This window comes from Apteryx mantelli, chromosome 2 (assembly GCF_036417845.1).
Source record: "Apteryx mantelli isolate bAptMan1 chromosome 2, bAptMan1.hap1, whole genome shotgun sequence".
In the NCBI taxonomy this organism is placed as follows: domain Eukaryota; kingdom Metazoa; phylum Chordata; class Aves; order Apterygiformes; family Apterygidae; genus Apteryx; species Apteryx mantelli.
In genome coordinates, this window is record NC_089979.1 from 9,759,765 (window position 1) to 9,780,174 (window position 20,410).

Consider the following 20,410-nt stretch of genomic DNA (forward strand, 5'->3'; position numbering starts at 1 on the left):
AGCATAAGAGTAGATTAGTACCAAAAGGTATTCTTGTACTGATATGCTGTTTCATAAAGGATACCTTAACCTGTTCTTTCTTCCAGACCGGTGAACTGTCCTAATGGGTAAATGTCATTCAAGGTCCATATCAGGTAAGAAAGAATCCCACAGGCCTGAGCTGTCAGAACAAATGATATAAAAAAAATGTTTAATGCTCACTAGAGGAGTATTTGGCTAAAAACATTTTTGTTATACAAACAGTCACTTAGTGAATAAATAACCTCAATTTTTACCTTGTTCATGGCTAAGAAACTAAATTGCCAGGGAAAGCTTTTTTTTTCCTCCTAAAAATAAAATAGTAATAAAAAAACAGGGTAACTGGTATAGTTTTGGCACTTAATACTCAAGAATCTTTAAGGCTTTGGATAACAGTTGTAATAACCTTTTGCAAATTATTTTGTGAATGCACTACCCTGGATGAATCTAGAAGGTCACAGTTATCACTCCAGGGTATTATCAAGGTAGACTCCTCAGGCCTCAGTCAAGATGGTAGACTCATTACAATGGATGCAATGCAGACACATTATATACACCAGATGGAGATCTACTGAGGTAGGAATGTTATTTGGACTTTGGTCTCTTCTCCCACTTTTAACATTGTGCGAGGATGTGGATGTGCCTGACTCGCATGGACTGATCTCAGCAGCAATGGTGTAATGATTTCTCATTCCCCCTTTCAAATGTGTCTGTCTCTGAGCAGTCCTTGATAACTTTAGCCCTAAACATATACACCAAGGTAGATGAGACAGAAAAAAGGCAAGAGAGGGGAAGCATTATAGAAATAGAAAGGTGACCTAAGTGAATTTCAGAAGGTCATATGAGAAGTCTATTGCTGATTACGGATTTGGACCAAGAGATCTGTACCATCAATTTTGTTATCACAAAAGCTATCCTTTTCTGAGCAGTTACTGGTTTCAGCCTCATTATTCTCTCCTTAGAATTTCCTCAGTAACCACATCCACCTACAGGAAGCTGCCAACTAATAAGCTATGGGAGAAAAGTGTTTGAGCAGAGGGGGTATTTTGGAAAGAAAACAAAGACTAAAGACATACAGCTGATCAAAGACACCTTCTAGGTGACAAATGAGATACACAGGTGTAAAGGGAGTCAATTTCTTCTATAGATTATTGCATTTCTCTGGAATTTAGCATCCTTTTTATCTTACCAGAATCAAAATGCCAAAGAGCCACAGCATGAGAATAAGAGGAAAAGAGAACTTAGGGTGAAGTGGTGCTGGAGAGGAAAGTATCTTCCCTTAGCCTGTCAGTTTGTCTCTCCAGGAGACTTTCACTTCTAGTTTAAACTATACTAGCACAAAACACGAAGTGGCTCTAAACTCTACTCAGGCTTGTTGCAGAACTCCCCAAAGCAAATTAATGCCGGTTTCCAATCTCAGTGTTGTTCCTGATGGATAAGGAGATGGACACACATTGCCTGCACTCTGTAAGCCGAACTGCTTGTGCACAGCAAGGGGAAGCAGGAGAAGAGTTGCGCCTTACTTATTAATTCCTAGGTAGGTTCAACCCAGCTCCTAGTGCAGTGATGGTCTTATTTCATGTTGAATTCAGTGCTTAAACCAAGTTACCACTTTAAAATCCCACCTGATCCTTCACAGCAATATATTGTCATGGAAACCTGAATCAATCCACTCATTAATAACTTTCTTCACATGGGAATTTGAGTGTAATATTCTTCCAGTTAGAATAAAATTACAAGTTACCCACCAGACAATAACATCAAAGAAGTTTGAGAAGATATGCTGCATCAGTGATCTGTTAAAATCATGTAAATAATATTTAATAAATGCAACATGAGAAATTAATATGGAGCACTTTAGTGGTTTAAGGCCAGCAACTGAAGAGTCATTGTCATAAGAGATTTGAAGATAGTTTAAATATTAGTATAATTTTATATCAGAATATAAGCATTTGACCATTAAATGAGTTTGCTCACAGTGATAGCTCAGTTTGAAATATCTCAGGCAATTTATATAAGAATTTTCCTTCATTCTTAAACTAAATTATGCTGAAAACTTTAATAAAAAATTCTTTTAATTGTACATGTCTATTTATCCTATTCTTGGCCATATGGTGGCAGGTAAAAATGCCAGGAACAGAAACAATACTTTCAGAGCAAGTAAGTAACTAGTAATATTCAAAGATGAAAATCTGATTTGATGAGTTTTCATGCAATGAAAATTTTCCCATCCAAAATTCCCAGATAGATCTCAGATAAATATTTGGACTTTTGCATGAAAAACACACTAAACTTCTAATTCTTTATTATTGTTGTCTGTCATTAGAAGAGCTGACTGAAATTTTTCTGTTGAAACTGAAGAAAATGATTTTTTGATCACTTTTATACATTTTTAAATATCTACTCTGCATGGAAAAAAAATGTTTTTGTTTTTTTTTAAGAATATTAAAAAATGTACATATTCAGCCAAAATCTGAATATTGCTGAGCTAGAAGCCAAAATTTTGATTAAAATCATGCCATGCTGCTCCCTAATGACATAGTTTATTTGTCTCTTTTTTCCATTCTCCTTTTATAACCAGGCTTGCTGTCCCATATACATCTTCAATAAGGTATCTATGGCTACGGGACTCTCCTGACATACTGATGTAACATAGGAGAACAAAATCACTATAGACAAAATGATTAGTCTGATTCCCCATGCAAACCAACAAAAAAACTGAGAGTACAGTGTTTAAACTGCAAATCTCATGACATACCCTCATATAAGAACTTGGGTTTCAGCCAGAACTTTTGGAGTAGTCTTTAGTTGTTTGTTCACTATTTCTGAAAAATCAATGTTTTTTAGAGAGGAAAAAAACATTTTTCTGCCAATTGCTAAAATAGTAACTTCTGCGGCCAAACAGATATAAAAATGTACTGAGAATCAGGAAGCTTGGTTTTATTTTTGGTTTTGCCACCCATTGTTTGACATGAGGTACAACACTTCACTCTGCTCTCCATTTCCACTTCCATATTTGGCCTATGCCTCCTGAGCTGGGCTCCTCTTTTCCTCTGGGCATACATGAAAGGATCCAACCCTTAATTCACAAACCTGTAGATTTTGAAGACAAGGCAACAGTCTGGTCTAAGCTCCTGGCCAAAACAAGCTGCAGCCTTTCATTGTGGAATTCCTGTCTCTTTTCCAGCATTTTTCAAACAAAAAATGAGTATCCTTTGAAAGGAGAATTTAAAGAATGAAGAAACCATCTAAATAAACTTCTCTATAGACTTACTGAAGTGGAAAGAGTCTTTTCTTCTTCTTTTTTTCTCTCTTTTTTCTTTTTTCTCTTTTTTTGTCATTCACTCCTCAAAGCTAGCAGTTAAGGCATGTATCTAAAATTACATTGTCTGGTATCAGCTTCTAAATGCCAGATCTTGTTAACTTTTATCTTCTAGACTAGGGAGAACTTTAGCTTCAGAAATCTTTACCCCTATAGATACTGCTGGGGGTTGATTAAATCTGTGCAAATCCCAGCTGCACACAGAGGAAGGAATAATTATGGTGAAAAGACATATTTGTTGACAGAGCTGTGTGTACCTGAAATCTAAATGTGCAGGGGACATGGGAGCTGCAAGATCAATCCCTATCATTTCCCCACTAAAACTCCCCTGCTAATAGAAAGGTTTATGGTTAGAGGAAGAACCCAAAAGTTAGGCACCTTTCTAGCTCAGTTGTTCATAGATGCCTCACTTACCTTACCTAAAGTACGTACAGTCACTACAGCCTGTAGTCCATGTTGAATTAATAGACAAAACATGGTTCTACCTCACACAGAAAGGAATGTATATAAATGTATATAAAATGTATAATGCTGACTTTTTAACTGAGCAGTCACTATTTCTACTAGATACTAATCTAGGAGACATCAAAGGTGCCTTATCCAGAGGACTCTTTAGTGTGGCAGCACATCTGGAGACTCTTCCCTGGCTAGGGCAACTAATTTCAGTGGTACTTGCTGCAAAATAGGTTGTGCCAAGCAGGAGGGGACAGAACCGTGTGTTCCTAAAGCGTAGGAGAAACACTGGCATCCTGGTGCCAGGAGTATCCATTCATATCCACACTGACTGTAATCATGGCCTCTGTCTACTGAAAGTCTGCCTCTCCTTTAAGTCATCTTTGTTATTTTTCAAAACATTTTATCCATCTTAGTTGCAGTCATTAGGAAGTTATTGGTGCCACTTCATATCTTTCTTATTGTATTAACATAAAGGCAAAGACAGATTTCATTTTTAAAAAGTGTCCCTAACTCACAGGCATGCAACGAACTTTCCTCACATCCAGTAATTCCTATGCAGAAGATTGACACAAGTAACAGCTTTCATGCAATCAGTGCCCAGGTTTCATTGGTATTTACAGATATTATGGAAAAATAGATTTTGCCTCTTTCAATATCTATCATTACTGTGTTTTCTCTGTAAGTTCTGGGGTTTTTAAACTTCATTTTGAATACTTGCCACTGACAAAATCACAGTCTAGTGTCACCTCTTGAAACCAAAGGGAAGCAATCCTTCTTCTCCAAGCCACACATTAATGATTAAAATGAGTTTTGACCAGACAGCATTGTCTATCTCATAAATTGAAATGCAAAACAGAGGGAATCTCCAGACTTTTCTAAAGAATCCACAGAATAATAAACAAACAGTTCAGCCAACAGCAGGAAAAACCCATGGATATATCCAACTTTAGAGTGTTTTAGTGGCCAAACAGAACCAGGTATTACACCAATAAAGCTTTTTTGGTTTTCACGCAACTTTACCAGCAATGCTGTACTTTGGTACATTAGAAAGAAACTTCTCCCTTAGCAAGGCAAGCCACACCAGTAATTACCCTTTTCAGTGCAAGGATGTCACATCTCCCTGATCCTGACTGTGACAGATATCATCTGACAGAAGTTCATAGAGTTGGCTTAGCTTTAGATGGAAACAATATAAATTCTAAATTATAGCATGCTCTAGTATTTACCTTGCAATTCTATAAATTAGAACTGCTTGTTTCTTACCTTTCTTTCTCAGTCTTTCTATACCACTTTTTCACCATTCTAACAGGTCCAGCAAACCCTGTCTCTGATTAGTGGGCAAGATAGGATGGTCATTTTCTCACAAGACCTGCTCACATCTGCCTTGGGAGAATCTTTGGCACACCATTATAGAAAATTTTCAGTTGATTTCTGAAGCTCAGATGATGTCTTGAACTTAGTAAACTATTAAACCACAGTAGTTTGTTAAGCCCTGCTAGGCTAAATGGGCTAAGTTTGCCCTGAATAGGCTAAATGACAATTTTTATAAATGTATATGACAAATTTTGGTTGAGATAGGTATTCTGGTCTGGGTCTGAAGCCTGTGATCACTCGTCTAAAGAAGTTCCTAATGTATAGATCGATCAGTTGATCCTAATTCAGTAGGCCAAAGTGATACTAATTTGTATAAAATAATATGGAAAACAGCATATCATAATTGTTGTGGACAGAATAGGTAAGATTACAAGACAAACATACGTGAGTAATATCTGAAGCAGTATATACCAAAAAGTTAGGCTAAGTGGAACTTCTAGGTTCAGAAAATATCATCAGATGTGTGAGATAGAGCTGAATCAAGGCTTTCCACAGGCAAAAAAGTTAGAAGAAACCACTTAATTACTAAGTAGGCATAATCTTTACCTTATTTAGATTGCAAGAAAACAGTGCAATCATATCCAATTACATTTTTATAGATTAAAATGTTTCATACTATTGATTAAAGTAATAAAAGATGGTTCTGGCAACTCAGATGTGTTCTTCTGTCCTTGAAACTCAGTTGCTGAACTTAGGTAAGTTAGGCAAGACTTCTGCACTAAAATAAGCAATTCCTCTCTTAACAATTTTTCTTTTCATTTTGTATCCACACACCTTTTTATATATTTCTTGTAGATCACTGCAGCACATGCATTTGCTATAGCATATCTTCACTACATTATTTTTATTTACTTATATTGCATGACTACATTGTTAAATAAAAGTCTTTTTAATCTGTTTTCACAAAAAACCAATCGTTCTGTGTGGATTTATTCACATTTATTCTACTCTTGTGCTTTTGCAGCTAGTGTCAGGAGGCCAACAAATCTAAACACAGTTATACAGAGAAAAAAATATTTTTCTTATTTCTTATTTCCTTCCTTGAAGATTATTTCCTTTACCGGTAATAAACAGAGCATTTCCAATACAGCTGCATCCATACCATGAATGCTTTGCTGCTATTCCATTACCAGTAAAGTGTTTCTACTGTCGATATCTCCTTAGTGTTGAAAGCATACATTTCACTCTCTTGTTTTAATTCCCTATATGCCCTGACTTTATTGAAAAAAATAATAGAAAAATCATGCTCTGCTTTTTGTTGAGCAAAACACAGAACAGGAAATCCCTTGAGGAAAGAAAAAAATAACTAAACTAAAGAATTCCTTGTAAGGATGGAACAAGCAAAGGAACATTGCTGAGGAGGTATAAAGCTCATCTTACTGTATTTCAGAGGTTACTAAAATTCAGCATAAGAATGTGGAACAAAAAAAAAAAAAGAAAAAAAGAAACCAGAAACAAAAAGCAAGCTGAAAGAAAAAGCCTGGCTTACTTATCAGTGTTTTACTGCAGCATGAGAACAGCGTGGTCTTGTGGTCCGAGAATGGTAATGATCAGGAAACTCTCGATCTATCTCAGTCTCTGTGTGTAGCATCCTTCACTTCTCTGTTACCCAAGTGGAGATGATAACTACATTGGTCCAAATCACAAGACATTCCTTCATTGTCTTCTCTTCAGTGCTTAGGTATAGAGATAATGAACCTGTCAAGGAACCGGTCACTCCTGTTGAAAGTAGGACACCTGCAAGTAGGACTCAAACAATTGCTTTGTAGAAATAGAGAAATTCCTCATCCAGCCAGTGCTTACAACAGAGTCTTCAAGTTCTGCTCCACAAGTATTGCTCTGGCCCATCATTACATGAATTAAAGGTTTTTATGTTCTAAAATTACAGAACGCTGATCATACATTACCCCTTTTTAAATTATTGAAACCCAGGTCACACAGATATCTCACTGGCATTAACAGCTGTGCTCACATGTGGACTCCTTATAATTTAGGAATCTGATGCCAACCTAACCACACTGCGTTTAAGTAGGTGTGAAAGTCCCTCAGTAGCCTTCTCAGCTGACATGTGACTTCAGGCTCTCCTAGTAATTCAGAGCTCTTCCACTGGGAACAACACTGCTATGTATGTTTTGGAGAACTGTAACATATATGCCAGAGGTCTCCTAAAGGTGAAGTAAACCAGATGTAGTGTATGGAGCTACACTTTCAGAATCATTAAGCCCTTTTTACACGACTCTGATAGTGCAGAAGTCCTTAAAACTGGTGTAAATATAAAGTATGCCTTACTTAAAGTCCTCTTTATAGACCCAGGGAAATACAAAGTGGCCCTATTGTAAAAAGAATCAGGTTCAAGAGCTACGTGAAAGTATGCAAATTAAAAACTAAATTACTTATGCAATAGGGCAGAGAGGAATTTAGATTCCAGCACAAGGGACATCTCCTGATGGATTCATTGCTCCTGCTGCAAACTAGAACAATCTAAAGAAAACTCAAAAGAGCAGTCCCTTGATTTTTCCTGGAGTCCACTCTCCTCCTCTTCTTTGTATCTCCTGTCTTTTACGCCAACACAGTGTGCTACTATTACGAAACTGCTGGTGTTTCTGTTTGCTCTAGTGCTGAGCAGGGGTGGATGAAATGGCAATTATAGGATTGGGGGAGAGAGCAAGGACCAGGGCCTATTTTGTGGGTTGCATTTTTGGGGTAGGAAAGGCTGAACATGCACAAGGCTCTGTTTTGTAGTGCAGGCTGTCCCAGTCTGATTGCTGCTGCTTCCTCCTCCTCATATTTGCCTTTTTCAAAGGCTCTTTTTTTTCTCTTTCATGTATAAGACATCAAGTCCATATTGCACAAGGTGGGAATAGGCTCCTCCACACCCCTGAATTTTGAGTTTTATGTTGGATTTTGTTTTTCATTTCAACAGCACTTAATGGTCTCTAGTTCTTTCAAAAGAATAGAAGGCTTCTGTCACTCTGAAACAGGAAAAAAAAAGTAAAGAAGAAAAAAGCTTCTCATACAAATGGAAAAATGTACCAACACTTGCAAAGAATGGGGAGCAAGATCTGTCTGCCTCTACCTAACTGAGAAAATCTAAACCGAAAGCTGTGAAAGCAGCTTTTATCTATTCAATAATGAGTGTGCTCTGTATCTAATCCTGTCTAGCATCAAATTCTTGGATTTACCACTGTAAATCTAATAAAACTCTAAAGAAGTGAATGGCATGGCTCCTCAATTACATCAGCATAAGTGAGACCAAATATAACAGTAGATGAACTAAAATGATTTCATTTCCACAGCAAGAAATACGTTTGGAGGGCGAACAGATACATGCAGAATAGTGGATAGGTATCTTCCTACACTGTGATTACCTATGGAATCTAAAGGCAGACATATACAAACAGCCAGCATTGTATCTCCAGCTACAATCCTCTTTGAATCATGTTTTAATAACATTTACAACACAGCACCTTCACGTCCACCATCCCCTGTATTAATCCTCTACAAGAAAGAACCACCCTATAAGGTCTGTTGTTATCAATTCAAACATGTGCATCAACCGCTCAACGACTGTAAAAATAAAAGACATTTTCCATTTTCTCCTTACATAATGGAGCAAGCCCTGCTCTTGTTTCAATGAGTGTTTCCCCTCAGGAAAGATTCTGAGACAGACTTTTCACAGATAAACAAGACAAAAACTTTCCTGCCTCCATCTAGGGTGATACTTTCATCTGTGTTTCACAAGGAAAAAAAAATAAAAAAAATTCCAGTTATGTGAAAATGTTGAAAAATTAGAGATGAAAAAGGTGCCACCCATTTCTAGCTGATTTTCAAAAAAAGTGATGAAATCACTTCATTCAAGCCAAAGGGAGTATTTACAATCATTTTAGCAGAGATTAAGATTTCACCACTACGGGTTTCAGTAACTGTTACGTCTCCCCACAGAACAGCAGCAACTCCGAATCGTTTTGCAGTGTGGATGGAAGATGTTGTTAATACAAGATATCACTTTAAGCAACACATTCTATACAGAGAACAAAAAACAGACTGATGGTATGAGCAGAGATGTGCTGTCTTTGGACAGAGGAGCTCCAAATGAAACCTGAAGTCTAAATTTAGCTGAATTTTGAGAAACTGGGATCAGGATCTGAGCATGCCCTTTCATCAATTTTTGCCTCATTGTGCTGTTTTCCATACTCGGAACACTTACAAAACTTTTGTTTCAAAAGATGGTCATCATAAAAATATACAGTACTGCAAGAACAGTCTGGCACAGGAAAAGCAAAGAGATCTTTGACTTCTGGTCACAAGCATATTTTCTGCCACTTTCATAGTGTCCATCATTTTTTCTTCATTATCGGTACCCTGTCAGAATGGTTAAAATAAATCTGCTATCCTTTTTGTCCTTTTATCTTCTTTTGGCTAAGGTTCTCACCTTTCCATTCCTGCTTTCTGCACACAGCATACCGCACCATAGCTGGACTGTTTGTCTGCTTTTTTAATGAGCATCACCATTACAGTCAACCTCATGCCTAGGGACAGAATCTGAAGAGAGATCTGTGCTTGTTGGCTCAAGGAAGAGAACGTCATCCTGATCAAATCTTGCTCCCTGTATCATGAGGTCTGTTTGGAAAAAAAAATCAGTGTTTGAAAGATGCTTACGGGAGATTGAACCTGACCCCTGGAATTGGGAAGTTATGGGCCTGTACCGTTATATTTCATTAGTGAGACACAGGTGCTAGAAATACAATATCATAACCTCTAACTGCTGGGACTGAACTATGGGTTGCACAGGCAGCACAAGGAGTTGCCCAGTGGTTCTAATGGCTCATGATAATGAATCTTTGCACGTGTGTGACTTCACCAGTATAGCTTTATAGATCAAGAACAGTAAAAGAAATACATTATGGTGGTTGTACTGCAGGACTTATTCCTGCAATCCCTTCTGCTTTTGAGATTTTCATGTAACCGAGGTGTCCTTTTTTGGAGCACAAAAAAGACCATACTCTGAGAAACCATATGAAGGTTCCAGATAATGACAATCCATGCATTTTCTTCTTATTATTTCCACCAGAAACAACGGTGGAGTCAAATCAGAATCAGAATGCAAGTATATTTTTGTTTTTATCTGGCTTATACACCTTCCCTGACCTAAATGTAGTTCACTATATTATTACTTTTACCTGTAATTTGCTCAGTTATGTGTAAGACAGAAGAAGCAGTTTTGCCCCAAGGACCTTATAATCAGTTCAACCATGTCTACAAGCATAGTAAAAAATATTGTAATGCCATGCATACATTGTGGTTAATTATATAATCTGTAAGTAATTTTTAAGTAACAAAGTATATTAAGCACCGACAGTAAAAATACCACAAGACATTCCCTACTAGAATGTATCTGCTTTACAGCAGATTAAATTGTAGCCCCAAACTATCTGATAATTCAGCTTTAATGCTTCCAATTTGTCAAATTTTAATATTAACTGAGTGTGAAATTTTGACCAGAGGTAAAGAAAAGTTTCAAGAATAGAAAGTTGCTGCTAGCAAAGGAAAAAAAGAATTATGGAAAGTAAAATAGGCTCTGGCTGTGCTGGATGTTTGTATTTTGACCATGAACAGAAAGAAAAAATAGAAAACGTATGTGACTGGTGACAATCAAGGAACTCTTAGGTCACTTATTCTACCCTGCTTCAGATCAGGAGCAAAGAAACCCACAATAGTCAGCTGAGTATTTGGTATATGCAAGATTTCTAATCTAGGTGATGCAGGATGAAATACTGGCTTCGTTGAATCCACGGTAAAACTCCCACCTATAGAGTTTATATCCCACTGCAATAATATCTCTCCCCCTCAAAATAGCTAATGGATTTATCCTCTCATCAGTCCAGCTATGAGTGTTTCACAATAAGAATCAATTATATCTGAAAATGGAGATTTGCATTTTTCTGGTCAACAAGATCTTCCACGACATTCAGGCACCTGCCATGTCAGTGAGGCTTTGGCACTTTAAAGTCTTGGGCATATATCAGCCAAAAGTCATATATATACCTAACCACCTACTGCCATTTAAAAAGCTCCCAGAAGGTTGAATCATTTCAAAATCCAACCAGAAAAGGGGGTGGGTGAAAAGGCAAGGTATTCTTTCCATAACATAATGATCCGATGTTTAGAGCACTTGTATCAAGCATCCTCCACCTGAGAGTACTTGAACTCATGTCCCACCCCTCCTAGATATCACCATAAACATTATAGGACATTCTGAGTTAAAGATCTCTCAACTGCTCACTTCTTCCTTTGACATCTGATTTGTTTTGTATATCATATTTAAGTATTCACTAGAATGAGGAGAGGATTTCCCAGCTGTGTGTCCTGATCTTGTTCCATTGCTGGCCCTATGCAAACCATAGTCTATGGGCATCATCTGAGGTGTGTCAATTCTGTGACTCTAGACCTTCAGCTCATATGGTAGATGGATATGTATGGCATGTAGATATAGATGGCAAGTTTAGAAATGATTTGGAGTGACAAATCTAAGATCACAGAGAAGAACTTTGCACACTAAAGGATTTAATTTATGTCTTGACAGCCCAAGGCTTGTAGCTTGGATGCTGCACATTCCCTTCCGTCTTAATACAAGCACTAAAGTCACTGAACAGAGCACACTGTTCCAACTCTCTGGAATATCCATCTCTTGGGCTTTCTGGCAGTCTTAATAAGATATCTCCTGATACCTCTTTTTCTGTACTCTTATATGGATATGAAAATCAACCTCTCACTGTTTGGCTGATGCTTGCTTTCTACTGATGGGCAGGAACAAGGTACACACCCTGATTTGAATACATTTGTTGTTAATTTTTGAAACTATTGATCACAAAGGTGTGCTGAGTGGCCTTCAAGCTCTTGTGGGCTTGATAAGTTTGGTCAAAATTTTCAGGCAGAGCAAAATGCAAGGAAGTTGGCTATCATGAAAACCCTCTTGTTCATGAGTTTCCATATTGTTTAGTATCTAGATGAAGCCACAGAGGAGACTGAGCAGCACTTGGGCTTCATTGCCCTCCATGTGCTATAGACAGAACTCTCCATGACATCCAAAGCCAAAATTTAGTTGTGCTATATTCCTAGTGCCTGGCAGGCACAGGGCTGTGGATTGAAGTGAACACAGTATGAGTCATCTTGGAAGAGAGGGAAGTGCTGTGTTGTGAGTGGGAGGAAGCATTTGGATGAGCTGGCAGAAGCTGTGACTGCCTCAGGGTGCAATGATCAGTCATTACTCCTGAACTCAATAGCAGCAGTGGCCGGAAATAGTTCCTGACTTCCTTGGCCTGGTGACTGTACCTGTCCCTGTTTAATGCGGCTGTCTCAATGGTCTTCTCTGAGCTAGTTAGATCCTGACTGAGATTTTGGATTGTGTTTGGGTTAGGGCCACTTCTGACGTGGCAGGCATTAGGGAATCCAGCCAAGTCCTACGGACAGGAAAGAAGTCTTAAAATGCCTAAGTGGATTGCTGTTCATTTTTATTGCATGGACTTTAGTCTTTAGTTCAGCTCTGTTTGCAGGTGAGCTGAATGCACGGTATTTGTGAGGACAGGTGAAGGACTGACGATCTCTGATGATGTTCATCAGAATTGCTTTCTCTGCAGGCATAGAGGCAGATTCAGCACAGTGTAATAACCACACACACCTGCCACCGTATCAGGTGAGTGCTTGCAACATGGAGTGACAGGGACAAAAATCGTCTTGAACCCTCCCACCTGTAAGTCTGTGCTTAGTAATTATATGCCCACCACATGTATTTTATGAAATACAGAAGTGTGTCTTCAACATTGTCATGGCAATTTTGACATTGAAGAGAGGCAAGTGGACCTGTCATTGAGGCAGCTTGGATCAATGGTTTGGGTATAAGGCAAGGGCTCAGGCATGCATATTTTCCCCTGATGTGCTGCACACCTCCCCTTTCCAATGGGTCCACAACATCCCCCTTAGGGGTGGTGAAAATCGGAGCCATGGAAGTACCAGAAAGAAGCACTTCCCTCAGCTCAGGCTCTTTACTTTAGAAATGCTGCTTTCATCCCTTTTGGCAGCTTGTCAGAATCAGAATCAAGTGACCTTAAACGTGTTTATCTTTTTGTTATGCAATTAGCCACATTGCAGGGTCCTGTGATTTCTTTTTGTGTCTTAATCCTTGTAACTGAATTGCAGAGCTATCCTAGCAATAGACTCAATAGAAACCTGGGAATAATAATAGTTACAAACCTCCTGAGCTTTCCACTCTGCCAAATTAATGTATGTTTTAATTAGCTATTGGTACTTAATTAACTCCTAGAGGCAGTTCATTTAAAGCCGTGCATGACCATTTTAAAGTTATTTTTATTATTGTATGAGAAAACGTTTAAAATATCTGAAAGTGCATGATTTTTGCTCATGTTTTCACATTGCGTTTCAGAAAAAAAGAGAAGAGAAAGATGCTTTTCATTTTACCTATAGTTTTGCAGTGCAGCACAGAACAAATTCAATGCTTAACAGCCCCACCTCCTGGTGAAAAAGCAATGATAAAACAAAAAATTGTGTTTCTACTGGGAACGTACTTTTCCTGGTATTTTTTGCTAGCTCTAGCTTATATAATGGAAATACTTTTTTTCCTTCTTTCCTTTTTACCTTTGCATGACTGCTCTGTAGCAGATTTAGAGTTTTTCATTGACTGTTAGGCTTTATTCCCTCATTTTTTATCACTTCCCAGAGACAATGTATTTTAATCATAGACGTTGCCTCTCTCCTAATGTCTGCTTTTAACATAGCTGAGAAAACCATTCTCTGTTCTTCTGTGCCATTCTATAAGCAAATCTAAAGCTAGAAGTCAAATAAAACATAGAAGGATCAGGGAATTTCTTCTGAAATTTTTCTTGGAGACAGTGTTTCCAGGATTTAAACTATTAGACTATAAGGAATTCCAAGATGATGTAAATCTTGAAGAATTAATCATTACGTGACAGCAAATCGTTATCCAGTATCATGGATCAGTTTGGTCCTCCCCTTAGTAAGGACACATCCCTGTCTCTTGTGTACTTGAAACTAGGTTTTCACTTAATAGAAGTTCTTTTTTTTTTTTCTTTTTTTTTTTTTTTTTTCAGGGTAATCTCATAATTGCAGCTTTGGAAGCCTTTTATCCCCTTCCATTGATTCCTCACCTCCAGAGGCGGACTCATAAAATGGATGTCAATCCAGAATGTTTAATATTGAGGAAAGGACTGCCAACACGTGTGGATATGAAAATAACTTAAATCCATTCCTTGGAAGCATCATGAGGACAATGAAAAGGTCAGTGACTTCATTGCTAAACAGAGCATGCTAGAAAGAAGCGTGGAGTGTGCATGAAAAGGGGCTGGATGCTTGACAGGGAGAGACATTTTCAGTATAAGTCATGGGCAAGGTTACTAAAGATCTGCCACTTTTACTTTTCTGATTCAGCCCCTGCTTCAACCTCTGTGCCATCTTTAGGTTTGCCAGCACCTCTCTCCCAGTTACCTATCAGCCCAAATCTTGCACAGCCTTAGGATTCCCATCATCATGCCTGGCCCTGAAGCATCTTGAAGAGGGGAGGCTGAGTTTTACACTGAGCTGACTTCTGAGCAGGAGCTCTGAGGAGCTGGAGAGGTGACAAAACCCATCCCTCACTCTCTCTCATAAAACCTGCTGGGCAATTGAGGATTTAATAGGGACAAGGAGTGGCAAAAAAGATATTTCTTTTCTAAGATTAAATGTACATGATTAGAATGTATTGTAAATGCATTTTTAAATGCAAAAAAAAGACAAGGAATGCTCTGCTTTTTCAGGTACTACCTAGAGCATTTATAGCATCAAGCTGTCCAGCAAATTCATGTTTCCTCACTTGTTTGTAGAGTTAAATTGTATCAGCTAATACTTTCCAACAACATGCCTTTAAATACTAATCAAGATAAAGCCTGAAGCATTGACCCGTTACAACACAGTGCAGTAGCATTTGAAGGAAACCTTCTCTGCCCATATCTGAAAAGGACAAAACAGCACTGGGATCAGCATTTGGCCCCACAGAATCATTATTCCATTTGCAAGCTTAACAAATGCTGCATTAAATTTCTGGAACTATTGATTACTCTTGAGGTGGTAAGACAAAATCGATCATGGAGTTTTGTTTTAGGGAAGGGAACAGGGGAGGAAAAAGGAGTACATGTCAGGATTTAAGAGAAAATGAATGTGGTTGAGAGGTATAGGAATGTCACGGGGTCACAACTTCAGAGATCAAAGCCCCATCTATGCAAGTCCTATCTGTTGCTCAAACTTCTCATAGGTTGCTTGAGGCTACCTTGAAGGGTCTCACAGCTTTGTTCATCTCCTGTTGGTTGTATGGACAGCTGTCTATGGTTTGCAGTGTACTCTAGTTTAACAAATAAATTAAGTCACTAGGGAGGAAGAGAAGTGGAGGCAGGCTAACTGTGCACATGCCTCGAGGTTGCACTGAATCTTTTATCATCTTTAAAAGGTTGCATAGAGAAAGGAAGAAATAAGAACATTTGGGGGATGTGGGCTTCAGGTCCACGAGTTTCTAGGCACATAAGCATACAAAACATTAAGTTGCTTAAATAATCTGCTGAAAAGAGCTAGAGTGACTCACACCTCACAAAATCAAATCCAAAGAGTATCTCACCTCATCTACCTTACCTTCAATATTTACCAGTGCAAGGTTCAAAATTAGGTCCAAGGATCAAATCCAGCCCAGGATGATAGAGAATGAAAGTCATTTAGGACGGAAATAATGGTCAATGTGGGTTTACCTCCCTGTGGCCAAGTAACCATAGCACAAAACACTCTCATACCAACAGTTGTCTTCCCTGGCATTGTCATCAAAAACACTTAGAAAAAGACACTGGAAGAGGAGGGTGTACCTTCTCACTTCTTGTTGGACTACACAGCGAGCTAGTAGTGTTGTTCCCATGCTGCACTTAACCATAAGGGTGCAGAGAAGAGTTTGTTTTTCCAGGCTGTCAGGGAAATGCCTTTCAGGCCTGAATTCATACAAAACCGCTCTGTCAATGCTTTGGGCTGGTACAAGGTTAATAATGACACAACTCAAGAATTTAAGGAGTGGAACTGAAGGCTGTAAATGGCTGAAGCAAAATAAAATGTGAAAGGAAAACTGGTATGGCTCATGTGTTTTAGAGCACCTAGAACAAAACTGGGAGAACAAAGTATAACTAATAAATGATTTAAAGCATTTCACTTCTATTCCTGCTTTCACATTTTCCATGAAGAAACAGCTATTATTGCTCAAAAAAATGTGTATAGTCTTGCAAAGTAGCAAATTAGTAAATTGTTCATGAGCAGTTCATTGCAGTATCGACTATTTAAACTGTGTTGAGTAACTACATGAGAAACACTAGGATTGCCTTGTGGACCCCACCAAAGTCAAGGTTTAATCAAAAGAATTGCTATGTGAGTGAATTTTGTAACAAATGAACAATTCATGTATTTTATAATTCCATACTAAATAGTTTTTTAGCAATTGCTTCCTAAGATACACTTATTTAAGCTTGCTATTCCTTTCAAAATGTTTAATTGGCATGTATCCAAGTTGAGTATTGACCTACTGGAATTTTTCACTGATAGAATACAATTAATAAAATCATATATATCAATAATTAATAAAAATCAGTGATTGATAAATGTTAACAAATTAATAAAGCCAGTAGACAAGAATGGAAAACAAATACAAAGCTGATTCTTTCAAACTGGAGAAAGCACTAGGTAGGATTAGGAGACCAGTACGGCCAGTAGCCTTTTCTGTGGCTGTTAGCAAGCCTGTCGCTCTGGGATGCCTTTGTTGCCTGTTTTGATTCTTCATTTGCTTTGCTGCAGAGCACACCACTGCTAACAGAGTGCCTGATATGATGGGAGTCTAACCCCAGCAATGTTCCCCGGTCTCAGCTGACACCTGTGTAGTTATATCGTTACGATTCTTAATAGACAGTATTTCTCAGTGTGTAACCGCATCTTAATGATCAGTGTTTTTCAACAGTCACACATTTCCGACCTTGAAATGTTACAGGCTGTTTTAGCAGATTTCCAAACTTCCATACTACTCTGTAAATCTATTGAGAAAGTGTTGTAGGTAGAAAAAATAATCAGCTTTCATTACATAGGGAATAGATCTGGAGTGTTTACTATTAAGTCCAATGGAGAGAGAGAGAGAGAGAGAGAGAGAGAGAGAGAGAGAATCAAGGCCTGCATTTGAATTCGCAACACTAATCAACTTCTGGGTTCTGCTGACTTTCTTTCTAGATTTTTTTTTTCATTTTTAAGAATTTCACACTGTGAAAGACAGCACCAGGCTAAATTTAAGCAACATCTTGATGGCTTTAAGGTCTCTGGATGTGCTGGGTGAAAAATTCACCCTCGTTTCAGAACTGGGATAATCTTTTTACTTGTTTGATTGTTTTCGGGGGGGGCAAATAATTTAGACAAAATGGTCTTTCTTCAAGATGCTATCTGTCAGACTGGATAACTATGAAGTTCTAAAAACTGACTAGTATTGTCCCATTGCAAAGTTTCTTTGCTCATTGGATGGGACAGAAACAACCTTTTTATATAGAAATTCCATACACATTTTTTCACAACCTTTTACTTTGCATTAGTTCAGCCTATTAACTAAATATTTTGGTGGTTTATTAGTACCAAAGGGATGAATCTTTCCCAATATGGCTCTCTTCCAGAACAAAATATAGAGAGATAGTCTGGCTTCAGATTAAGTAGACAGCTGACTAGGGCAGCAGATTGTGAGAAGAGGGAAGTAGCCTTGGGAATCTTCGCCGCTTGGGGAGTATGGCCCCACTGTCTTCATTACCTCCAATATACATGTAAGGAATGGATTATTCCAGCATCAAATGTCTCCTGCTGGTACAGCCAGCCTGAAAGCTTCTGCTGCCGCACTTGAAGGCAGAACTGGGGTAGCATCTTTGTTTACGGTGGGTCTTTTAGGAGCAGATTTCACCTGTTGTCGCCCCAGCCCTGCCAGCATTGACTATGGCCAAGGCAGGGTTAATAAGCTCATCTCCCACAGCTCTCTTTCTCATCCCAGGTCACGGCCAAGGAAGACATATTTTAATTTCACTGTGAGGACTCCACAGTGCAGTGGAGCTCTAACTGGGCTGCTGAGAAGCCTTGAGGAAGCCCTGTGCACCCTCTTGCACACTGCCAGGGGCTGAGATAAAAGGAATGTAGGCAACGAGTGCAAACCAGCATGTACATGCCTTCAAGAGCACTGCATTTCTATGTTCTGTTGTGCTAACTACAGAAGGACAAAGGAGTAAAAGTGTTATACAGACGGTCTGCTGCATAGCTAGCAACTCTGAAACTCAGATAACTTGTTAAGCTTCATTGTCTGGGTCTAAAGTGATATAAGTACTAAATCTCACTGTAAAATGATTTGATTTAGGTTCTCAGGTCAACTACCAACTTCTGGAGGGTGATCTGTGGACGTATGTGTTAAGAAATGAGAGTAGCAGAACTTACGTGTAGGTAAAAGTTTTTTAAATGGGTCAACAAACACGTAGAGGATGGTAAACTGATAGGACCATCGAACAAAACTAAAAGGACTCAGGTTCAAAACAAACAGAAGTTCTTAGCAACAGGTAATAGACCTGTGGACCTCCTTGCCAAAGGACATCATTAATGGAAGAATTTTACATAGGCTGAACGAGAGACTGGAGAAGTCTGGAAGAGAGATCTAGAAGGTATTACTAAATGACAAACCACGTCAGATTCAGGAAATCCCCTCAGCTGAAAAGAGTTTTGGGCTGGGAGAATCATAACTAATATAACTAATCATAACGAATAGGTCTGTTCTTATGCTTTTATCATCTAAAAGAGGGAAAAGACAGTATCCTGTAAAGGAATCAAGTCATGTAGAGTCATGGAAAAACTATTTTCAGTAGAATCAAAATGCTGTATTTGCAGAGTCATTCCCTTTATCAGCTGAACACCCTCCCTTTCACCATTTAACATTCTGGAGGCTCTAGGACAATATTTTCCTCCAGGTCTTATATTTGCTTTCATGGGATGGGCAGCATTGTGTGTCTGGCAGAGTGCATGAGGGAGCACATTAAGTCTGGTGGGCCCTTTTAGACAAAGCATCTGCTACATATTTGCCTGCGATTGCTGGGGACGGGACTGGCTGATGCGGGTGGACTGTGTTTGCGCAGGCACCAAATCAGGCTGCCACACAGCAGGTAAGGGAACCGAGTCACTCCAGTTACTGGGGAGGGCCTGTGGGAGAGAAACGCCAGTAGAGGGAGGATTTCAGAGAATTCCCCAAATTATGTTTATCCTTTGATGCATGCACCTTTTAAACGTTGTCTGGCCCTCTGTTTTTACAGCTTACTCAAGTTAATTTCAAGCCTTTCTTCCTTTTTGTTCAGCTCTTAAGAAACCTTCCTTTCACAAACACTCCATTAGAGAAAGTCTTGCTCCATTGACTTGGCTTGAAGACTGCAGTTTTGTGAGGCAGCTGCTGCTGTTATCATTAAAAGGGTTTGCCAACTTCCCTACCTCTTGCTTGCATTTTGATTCATTATTCATATGGAGAAAAAGGAATCTAATCAAAATATTAAGACTTTGCCTGTATTTTTAACTGCTTTTTTTTTCTTTTCAACTCTGAAGAAAAGCTATTGCTGTCTTAAAGTAAATCTCTCGCTATTGACAGTGACATTCAAAAATTAAAGATGGTGACGCATGTTCCTGCTGTGTTATTAAGAGAAATTTCTTATATTCTAGTTTATCTTTCTTTTTTTTCTTCCTCCAGCTTTCCATATTTCCTTTCAACAGAATGAGAAGAGCAACCATGAAGGTTTGCACTAGAGGGGAAATAGCTAAGCATGCAAGCATTTCACTCATCATCTTGTTTCAGATGAGACAGCTAGAGACCTTCAATTGAGCTTTTTTAACCTAACTGTTAATCCTTCTTTCAAACTCCCTGGAAATTAGTAGGTAGGTACTCCCTGCATGCTCTCCATTATTTGGAATGGATGTTAAAGAGATTATGGGAAAAAAAGGGAGGGTGAAAAAATGCCCCCAAATAATTCCTTTCAAACCTTCTCAGAATTTTGATATGGGTGAATTACATTTAAATAAACTTTCTGGATGATGAACAGGAAGGGCACAATACCCTTTACTGTGCAGTAGAGCATGTTATTTCACTAACAAAAAATAATAGCT